Raw genomic sequence first — 10,276 nt, forward strand, 5'->3', positions numbered from 1 at the left:
CTAAGCTGAAGGAAGACACTTAACCGACTGAGCCTCCCAGGTGCCCGGACCCAGACTCTCTTAAGAAGGGTCTTTTTGGGTCCTTCAGTTTGGACCCTGACCCAGCCCCCCTCACCCTCTCCTAACCCTGCCCCTTTGTTATAAAGACACCACCTGATAAGAAAGGTGTCCTGTGGAAGTATAGTTGGAAAACATGTTCAAATCTCAATCATGTAGAAGTACCTGGAGGGAAACCTCTTTGGAACTATTGACTAATTTATGAAGGAAATTTTTTTCTCTAGGTAAAGGCATTTGCTCAGCCATGGCTAAAAAAAGACTTGCTTATTTCTGGGTTAGCCGACGTAGATGGAAATGCTGACTGCTAGCTGTGTAACTACGGTGAGGCCCAATAGTTTCTTTTCTGACAATTAACCACCTAATGCTGGTGCTGAATGTTGATGCTGCTGGTATAGGGACCAGATTTTGAGAACCACTGTTGTGGGTTAATGTATAAAGAACAACAGGTCAAGGCCATTTGGCCTTAGTAGAAGAAACATAACTATCATAATTTCAAAATAGTGATGAGCATAAAGGATACTTGGAGAAATGTGAAACAAATGTAATGTGATATGAAAATCTTTATTGTCGACATTGTACTAATCATATTATTGTGGTTTTTTGCCTAGGTTAAATAATTGAAGGACATGTTCAAATTAAGTTAAAGGTAAGTGAAAATAAAGGCATAGGTCTTTTCCCTGTTCATATGCCCAGACCTCTCTGAATTCCATATCCTGACTGCTCTTGCTTCATAATGCCCTGAGTACTTTGTTTGTTTAGTGGGCAAATTTGTTACAAGCCAGTTATTAAGTGCATATTATGTGCTCTTCTCTCTACACCCATTAGAATGTATCCTATCACTTGTGGTACAAAGTAGGTATTGTTATCCACACCTTACAGATAAGAAAACTGAGGGATCATTTCACATTGACCCAAGATCACACAGATGAGAATAGGGACTGCTAGCCCTGGAGCCTCCAGAAATTTTGACACAGGGCTATATTCTCTCTCTGTATCATTTATTTGCTTCAGCTCTTTGTTTTGTTTGTTTGTTTGTTTGTTTAGTTTTTATTTGAATTCCAGTTAGTTAACATACAGTATAATACTGGTTTTAGATGTACAATTTAGTGATTTAACATAAAACTACCAGTGCTCATCACAAGTGCACTCCTTAATCCCCATGACCCATTTAACCCATCCACCACACACCTCCCCTCTAATAACCATCAGTTAAGAGTCTGTTTCTTGGTTTGCCTCCTCTTTTTCACCGTATGATCATTTGTTTTGTTTTGTAAATTCTACATATGAGTGAAATCATATGTTATTTGCTCTTTGGATGGTAGAATATAACTGGAGCATGTGGCTCAGTTCACTGTCTTTCCACACAATTCTTAGTAAATTACTGAGTATCTGTGTGAGGCAGTAAAGAAACCTCATTGACTAAAGAAGCCAACAGACTGCATGTTCCAGTAGGGGAGTGACAAAGGTTCTAGAGCTATACCTGGAGAGCCCCTCAGGTCTGACTATGAAAAGACTCTTAAACAGGGGTTTGCCTGGGGGCTCAGCAGAAGGGCATGAATGTGGAGTTGATATTCAAACAATACACAGATTAGATGTCATGCAAAACCCTGCTAAATGGGCATCCTATTGCAGTGGTATCTAAGAAACATTCATGGAGCTTATTGACTACAGATTTGACCTGTCTTCTGATAGCCAGTGCAGTTGTGCTTTCTGTTTTCTATGAAGTACTCAGTGCTTTAGAACAAGTCACTACTCCCCCATTATCCTTAAATTACATTATTGGTACTAGTACTGAATACATTAGCTTTTCTGTTGATTCTTTTTTCTTTTAACTTCTTAGTTCTTTTTGAAGTGGTCAACGGGTACAGTATTTTGATATCTAAAATGCTAAGATTTTTAAATTAAAAAATCAAAAACATACAGAATCAAGAGACCACCATTTTTTAATACTATTCCAACTTTGCTGTTAAATAAAAGAGTTGTGAGTCTTCTGAATCTCTGGGATGATAAAAGAGATATAAAAATGAATGGCTAAAAAAATGAACTGCTACCTGGCCCATCTCATAGAATTATAAGAAATGATAAAGTAGTCTATGTCATCTCTGAACAGTATAAGAATCTGTAAAACATAAAACTATGTATCTGACATTAAAATCCACCAATTATATAATTTTGAGGAGTGATTTATTTAATTGATATTTTGAATAGATAATATGCACAAGGAAGAAAATTCAAAAAGTATAAAACTTTATATTATGAATGTTTCCCTCCTTCTCCTGACCTCAGCCTTAACCTTCATCCTGCCAGAGGCAACCACTATTCCTAGATTCATGTGTATCCTTAGAGAAATATTCTGTGGAAATACAAACCTAAATGGGTATGGTCTAGTTCATTTTTAACACAAATGACAGCAATAATATAAATATTGTACTTCCCAGTGTTCCTTAAACTAACAATATATCCTAGAAAGCATTCCAAACCAGAGCAAAGTGATTTACAAACTTGCAGTTGTATAGGATGTGTAAGTCTTGAGACCTAATGTACATGAAGAATATAGTTAATAATAGCATATGAAATACTAAAATATTGCTAACAGTAGATTTAAGTGTTCCCATCACACACAAAAAATGGTAACAATGTGAAGGAATAATGTGTTAATAAGTTTCATTGTAATAATCATCTCAATATGAATATGTATATCAAATAATCATGTCCTTCATATTAAATATATACAATATTTAACAATGTATTTTACTATTGCAGAATGAAAATTAGGGTTGTTATTGTTCATTTATTTTTATTTTTTTTAGAAAGGGATGGGTAGGGGCAGAGGGAGAGGGACAGAGAGAATATTAAGCTGCTCCACACCCAGCATGGAGTCCAACACAGGGCTCAATCCCACCACCCTGAAATCATGATCTGACTGAAATTAAGAGTTGGATGCCTAACCAACTGACCAACCCAGGCACCCTGAAAATTAGAGTTTTTAAAAATAAGAACATCAAGAGAAGACTTATTGGGCTCCTGGGTAGATTAGCCAGTTAAGCTTCCACTCCTGATTTTGGGTAAGGTCATGATCTCACGGTCATGTGATCAAACCCCATTGGGAGCTCTGTGCTCTGCTGGGAGTCTGCTTGAAATTCTTTACCTCTCCCTCTCTTTCTGTCCCGCCCCCACTTGCAAGCCCTTGCTATAAATTAATTAAGTAATTAATTAATCAAATCATTAAAAAAAGAGAGATGACTTATATTCCTATGGCTGCATAAAGTTTCTGACCTTGATAACTTTAACCAGTTCCTTTATGTTACAGTTATTGGTTATTTCCTTCTTTCTATCACTGCAATCATGCTGTGGAGAATACACATGTACAGCATCATTTCACACATCTATGTGTCTACCAGTGGGACAAATGCCTGGAGATTTATTCAGTAGCCATTTGCTGTTTCCTGAGTGCCAGGCTAGGGACTCAACGCTCAGGATTACAACATGCTTAAGTTGCACTCTCAAGTCACATTGCACAAGGTGATGGAAAACGCATGATCATTATTGTGAACCCCAAATTATGGTCGTCAATATCAACAGTCAGGGGACAAAAGAGCCACAGCAAAAAGGGAAAGCTGTAATCCATGTGATGTCCATTTGACTCTAAAAGCACTACACCTTCAGCCCCAATTGTGGGGGCCACCGTAAGAGTTCTATCCTTTCTCCCCCAACCTTTTTAAATTTCTTTTGCATAGTGTTTCTTTTATATATATATATATATATATATATATATATATATATATATATATATATATATATATATAATTACCTTATGTTAATCACCATACATTATATTAGTTTTTGATGTAGTGTTCCATGATTCATTATTTGCATATAACACCCAGTGCTCCATGCAGTACATGCCCTCTTAAATACCCATCACCAGGCTAACCCACCCCCCCCACCTCCCTCCCCTCTAGAACCCTCAGTTTGTTCTGAGAGTCCATAGTCTCTCATGGTTCATCTCCCCCTATGATTTCTCCCCCTTCATTATTCCCTTCCTGCTATCTTCCTTTTCTTTTTTTTAACATATAATGTATTATTTGTTTCAAAGGTACAAGTCTGTGATTCAACAGTCTTCAACAATTCACAGTGCTTACCCATAGCACATACCCTCCAGAATGTCTATCACCCAGCCACCCCATCCCTCCCAAACCCCACCACTCCAGCAACCCTCAGTTTGTTTCCTGAGATTAAGAATTCCTCATATCACTGAGGTCATGTGAAACGTCTTTCTCTGATTGACTTATTTCGCTCAGCATAAGACCCTCCAGTTCCATCCACGTCATTGCAAATGGCAAGATTTCATTCCTTTTGATGGCTGCATAATATTCCAGTGTGTGTGTGTGTGTGTGTGTGTGTGTGTGTGTGTGTGTGTGTATACACATATATATATACCACATCTTCTTTATCCATTCATCTGTCGATGGACATCTTGGCTCTTTCCATAGTTTGGCTATTGTGGACATTGCTGCAATAAACATCAGGGTGCACGTACCCATTCAGATCCCTACATTTGTATCTTTGGGGTAAATACCCAGTAGTACAATTGCTGGGTCATAGGGTAGCTCTATTTTCAACTTTCTGAGGAACCTCCATACTGTTTTCCAGAGTGGCTGCACCAGCTTGCATTCCCACCAACAGTGTAGGAGGGTTCCCCTTTCTCCACATCCCCGCCAACATCTGTCATTTCCTGACTTGTTAATTTTAGCCATTCTGACTGGTGTGAGGTGGTATCTCATTGAGGTTTTGGTTTGGATTTCCCTGATGCCGAACAATATTGAGCACACTTTCATGTGTCTGTTGGCCATTTGGATGTCTTCTTTGCAGGAATATCTGTTCATGTCTTCTGCCCATTTCTTGATTGGATCATTGGTTCTTTGGGTGTTGAGTTTAAGAAGTTCTTTATAGATTTTGGATACTAGCCCTTTATCTAACATGTCATTTGCAAATACCTTCTCCCATTCTGTCGGTTGTCTTTTGGTTTTGTTGACTGTTTCTTTTGCTGTACAAAAGCTTTTTATCTTGATGAAGTCCTAATAGTTCATTTTTGCCCTTACTTCCCTTGCCTTTGGCGATGTTTCTAGGAAGAAGTTGGCTGTGGCTGAGGTCGAAGAGGTGGCTGCCTGTGTTCTCCTTTAGGATTTTGATGGACTCCTCTCTCACATTTAGGTCTTTCAACCATTTTGAGTCTATTTTTGTGTGTGGTGTAAGGAAATGGTCTAGCTTCATTCTTCTGCATGTAACTGTCCATTTTCCCAATACCATTTGTTGAAGAGACTGTCTTTTTTCCATTGGACATTCTTTTCTGCTTTGTCGAAGATTAGTTGGCCATAGAGTTGAGGGTCCATTTCTGGGCTCTCTATTCTCTTCCACTGATCTATGTGACTGTTTTAATGCCAGTACCATACTGTCTTGATGATGGCAGCTTTGTAATAGAGCTTGAAGTCCAGAATTGTGATGACACCAGCTTTGCCTTTTGTTTTCAACATTCCTCTGGCTGTTGGGGTCTTTTCTGGTTCCATACATATTTTAGGATTATTTGTTCCATTTCTTTGAAAAAAGTTGATTCTATTTTGATAGGGATTGCATTGAATGTGTAGATTGCTCTAGGTAGCATTGACATCTTCACAATATTTGTTCTTCCAATCCATGAGCATGGAACGTTTTTCCATTTCTTTGTGTCTTCCTCAATTTCCGTCATGAATATTTTATAGTTTTCTGAGAACAGATGCTTTGCCTCTTTGGTTACATTTATTCCTAGTTATCCTATGTTATTGGGTGCAATTGTAAATGGGATCAACTCCTTAATTTCTCTTTCTTTTATCTTGTTGTTGGTGTATAGGAATGCCACTGATTTTTGTGCATTGATTTTATATCCTGCCACTTTACTGAATTCCTGTATGAGTTCTAGCAGTTTTGAGGTGGAGTCTTTTGGGTTTTCCACATAAAGTATCATGTCATCGGCAAAGAGTGAGAGTTTGACTTCTTCTTTGCTGATTTGGATGCTTTTATTGTCTGATTGCTGTGGCTAGGACTTCTAATACTATGTTTAATAGCAGTGGTGACAGTGGACATCCCTGCTGTGTTCCTGACCTTATGGGGAAAACTCTCAGTTTTAACCATTGAGAATGATATTTGCCTGGGTTTTTTGTAGATGACTTTTATGATATTGAGGTATGTACCCTCTATCCCTATACTCTGAAGAGTTTTGATCAAGAAAAGATGCTGTACTTTGTCAAATGCTTTTTCTGCATCTATTGAGAGGATCATATGGTTCTTGTTCTTTCTTTTATTAATGTATTGTATCACATTGATTGATTTGAGGATATTGAACCAACCTTACATCCCAGGGATAAATCCCACTTGGTGGTGGTGAATAATCCTTTTAATATACTGTTGGATCCTATTGGCTAGTATTTTGGTGAGAATTTTTCGTCCATCTTCATCAAGGATATTGGTCTGTAATTCTCCTTTTTGATGGGGTCTTTGTCTCGTTTGGGGATCAAGGTAATGGTGGCCTCATAAAATGAGTTCAGAAGTTTTCCTTCCATTTCTATTCTTTTGAACAGTTTCAGAAGAATAGGTATTAATTCTTCTTTAAATGTTTGGTAGAATTCCCCTGGGAAGCCATCTGGCCCTGGACTTTTGTTTGTTGGGAGATTTTTGATGACTGCTTCAATTTCCTTAGTGGTTATAGGTTTGTTCAGGTTTTCTATTTCTTCCTGGTTCAGTTTTGGTAGTTTATACATCTCTAGGAATGCATCCGTTTCATCCAGATTATCTAATTTGCTGGCATATAGTTGCTCATAATATGTTGTTATAATTGTATTTCTTTGGTGTTGGTTGTGATCTCTCCTCTTTCATTCATGATTTTATTTATTTGGGTCATTTCTCTTTTCCTTTTGATAAGTCTGGCCAGGGGTTTATCAATCTTATTAATTCTTTCAAAGAACCACCTCCTAGTTTCGTTGATCTGTTGTACTGTTCTTTTGGTTTCTGCTTCATTGATTTCTGCTCTGATCTTTATTATTTCTCTTCTCCTGCTGGGTTTAGGCTTTATTTGCTGTTCTTTCTCCAGCTCCTTTACGTGTAGGGTTAGGTTGTATATTTGAGACCTTTCTTGTTTCTTGACAAAGGCTTGTATTGCTATATACTTTCCTCTTAGGACTGCCTTTGCTGCAACCCAAAAATTGTGAAAAGTTGTGTTTTCATGAATTTTTTAAATACTTCTTTAATTTCCTGCTTGACCCATTCATTCTTTAGTCGGATGCTCTTTAGCCTCCATGTATTTGAGTTCTTTCCAAATTTCCTCTTGTGATCGAGTTCTAGTTTCAAAGCATTGTGGTCCAAAAATATGCAGGGAATGATCCCAATCTTTTGGTACCAGTTGAGACCTGATTTGTGACATAGGATGTGATCTATTCTGGAGAGTGTTCCATGGGCACTAGAGAAGAATGTGTCTTCCATTGCTTTGGGATGGAATGTTCTGAATATATCTGTGAAGTCCACCTGGTGCAGTGTGTCATTTAAAGCCTTTATTTCCTTGTTGATCTTTTGCTTAGATGATCTGTCCATTTCAGTGAGGGGTGCATTAAAGTCCCCCACTATTATTGTATTGTTGTCAATGTGTTTCTTTGCTTTTGTTATTAATTGGGTTATATAATTGGCTGCTCCCATGTTAGGGGCATAGATAATTACAACTGTTAGATCTTCTTGTTGGATAGACCCTTTAAGTATGATATAGTGTCCTTCCTCATCTCTTATTATAGTCTTTGGTTTAAAATATAATTTGTCTGATCTAAGAATTGCCACCCCAGCTTTCTTTTGGTGTCCATTAGCATGGTAAATGGTTTTCCACCCCCTCACTTTCAATCTGGGGGTGTCTTTGGGTCTAAAATGAGTCTCTGGAAGACAGCATATTGATGGGTCTTGTTTTTTTTTATCCAATCTGATAGCCTGTGTCTTTTGAGTGGGGCATTTAGCCCATTTACATTCAGGGTAACTATTGAAAGATATGAATTTAGTGCCATTGTATTGCCTATAAGGTGACTGTTACTGTATATTGTCTGTTTTCCTTTCTGGTCTATGTTACTTTTAGTCTCTCTCTTTGCTTAGAGGACCCCTTTCAATATTTCTTGTAGGGCTGGTTTCATGTTTGCAAATTGCTTTAGTTTTTGTTTGTCCTGAAAGCTTTTTATCTCTCCTATTTTCAGTGACAGCCTAGCTGGATATAGTATTCTTGGCTGCATATTTTTCTCATTTAGTGCTCTGAATATATCATGCCAGTCCTTTCTGGCCTGCCAGGTCTCTGTGGATAGATCTGTTGCCAGTCTAATGTTTTTACCAATTTAGGTTACAGATCTCTTATCCTGAGCTGCTTTCAGAAAGGATTTTCTCTTTGTCTCTGAGACTTGTAGTTAGGTATTGACTATTTTTATTGATTTTGAGGGGGGTCCTCTAGGCCTCCTGGATTTTGATGCATTTCCTTCCCCAAATTAGGCAAGTTCTCTGCTCTAATTTGCTCCAGTATACTCTCTACCCTTCTCTCTCTCTTTCTTCTTCTTCTGGGATCCCAATTATTCTAATATTGTTTCATCTTATGGTATCACTTATGTCTCGAATTCTGCCCTCGTGATGCAGTAGTTGTTTATCTCTCTTTTTCTCAGCTTCTTTATTTTCCATCATTTGGTCTTCTATATCACTAATTTTCTCTTCTGCCTCATTTATCCTAGCAGTTAGAGCCTCCATTTTTGATTGCACCTCATTAATAGCCTTTTTGATTTTGACTTGGTTAGATTTCAGTTCTTTTATTTCTCCAGAGAGGGATTCTCTAATATCTTCCAAGCTTTTTTCAAGCCAAACTTGTATCTTTAAAATCATCATTCTGAACTCTAGTTCCGACATCTTACTAATGTCCATATTGATTAGGTCCCTGGCGGTCGGTACTGCCCCTTGTTCTTCTTTTTTTTTTTTTTTTTTTGAGGTGATTTTTTTCCATCTTGTCATTTTGTCCAGAGGAGAACAGATGAATGAGAGAACAAAATGCTAACAGGGTAACAATGACCCCAGAAAAATATACACTAAACAAATCAGAAGAGACCTGAAACTGGGCAAAAAGAAAGAGAAAGAAAGAAAAAGGGAAAAAAAAGAAAAAAGAAAAAGATAAAAACAAACAAAAAACCGAATATGTTCAAATATGATCAGGCTGGTGTATAGATCAGTGCCACACACTAGAATTTGGGCATATTTTGTCTGTTAGAAGAAAGTGCCTCCCAAAATTTTGAAGAAAGATACACTTATATATGTACAAAAATAAGAGTAATTATGATGAAGGGATGGAATATGACTGTAAAGATGAAAATTATAAAAGATTTTATAAAGGAATTGATAAGATAAGTTGGTTGAAAAAAGAAAGAAGATAATGTAAGAAAAATGGGAGAGAATGTGATAAGGCAGGAGACTAGAACAAGGCCATACAGTAGAGATTTAGGGTATATTTTGGTCTGTTAGAAGAAACTGTATCCCAAAATTTTAAAGAGAGTACAACTTATATATATATATATATATATATATATATATACCAAAAATAAGGTTTACTACTATGAAGGGATAGAATATGACTCTAAAACTGAGAAATAAAATATTTTTTTTAAAAAAGGGATTGATAAGATGTTGGTTGAAAAAGAGAAAAAGAAAAATTCAAAAAAAAAAGAAAAAAGAAAAAGAAAGTTAAAAAAAATTCACTTTGAAAGACTAATGAATCATGGGAAAAAAGCCATGAAGTCTATGTGCAGTATTCCCCTAGTGCTGAAGTTCTGCTGTTTTCATTGATTGGTAAACTTGGTCTTGGCTGGATGTTCTTGCTGATATTCTGGGAAGGGGCCTGTTGCGGTGGTTCTCAAATGTCTTTGCCTGAGGCCAATTTCCCCCCCCTTGGCCGGGCTAAGTGATTTGCTCAGGTTTGCTCTCGAGAGCTTTTGTTTCCTGCAAGCTTTCCGGATAACTTTGGAGGACAAGAGTGAAAATGGCGGCCTCCCAATCTCTGCCCCGGAGATGCCAAGAACTCGGGACCCCACTCCTCAGCGAGCCCCGAGAGAAAAGCAGTCAAACACTCCCATCTCCCCAGTCTCCGGCCACACTCCATGCTCACCTGGCCTGTGACCGAGCATTTCTA

The sequence above is a fragment of the Eumetopias jubatus genome, unplaced genomic scaffold, assembly GCF_037043125.1.
Source record: "Eumetopias jubatus isolate StellerSeaLion01/CBP00866 unplaced genomic scaffold, mEumJub1_p1.0 scaffold_11, whole genome shotgun sequence".
In the NCBI taxonomy this organism is placed as follows: Eukaryota; Metazoa; Chordata; class Mammalia; order Carnivora; family Otariidae; genus Eumetopias; species Eumetopias jubatus.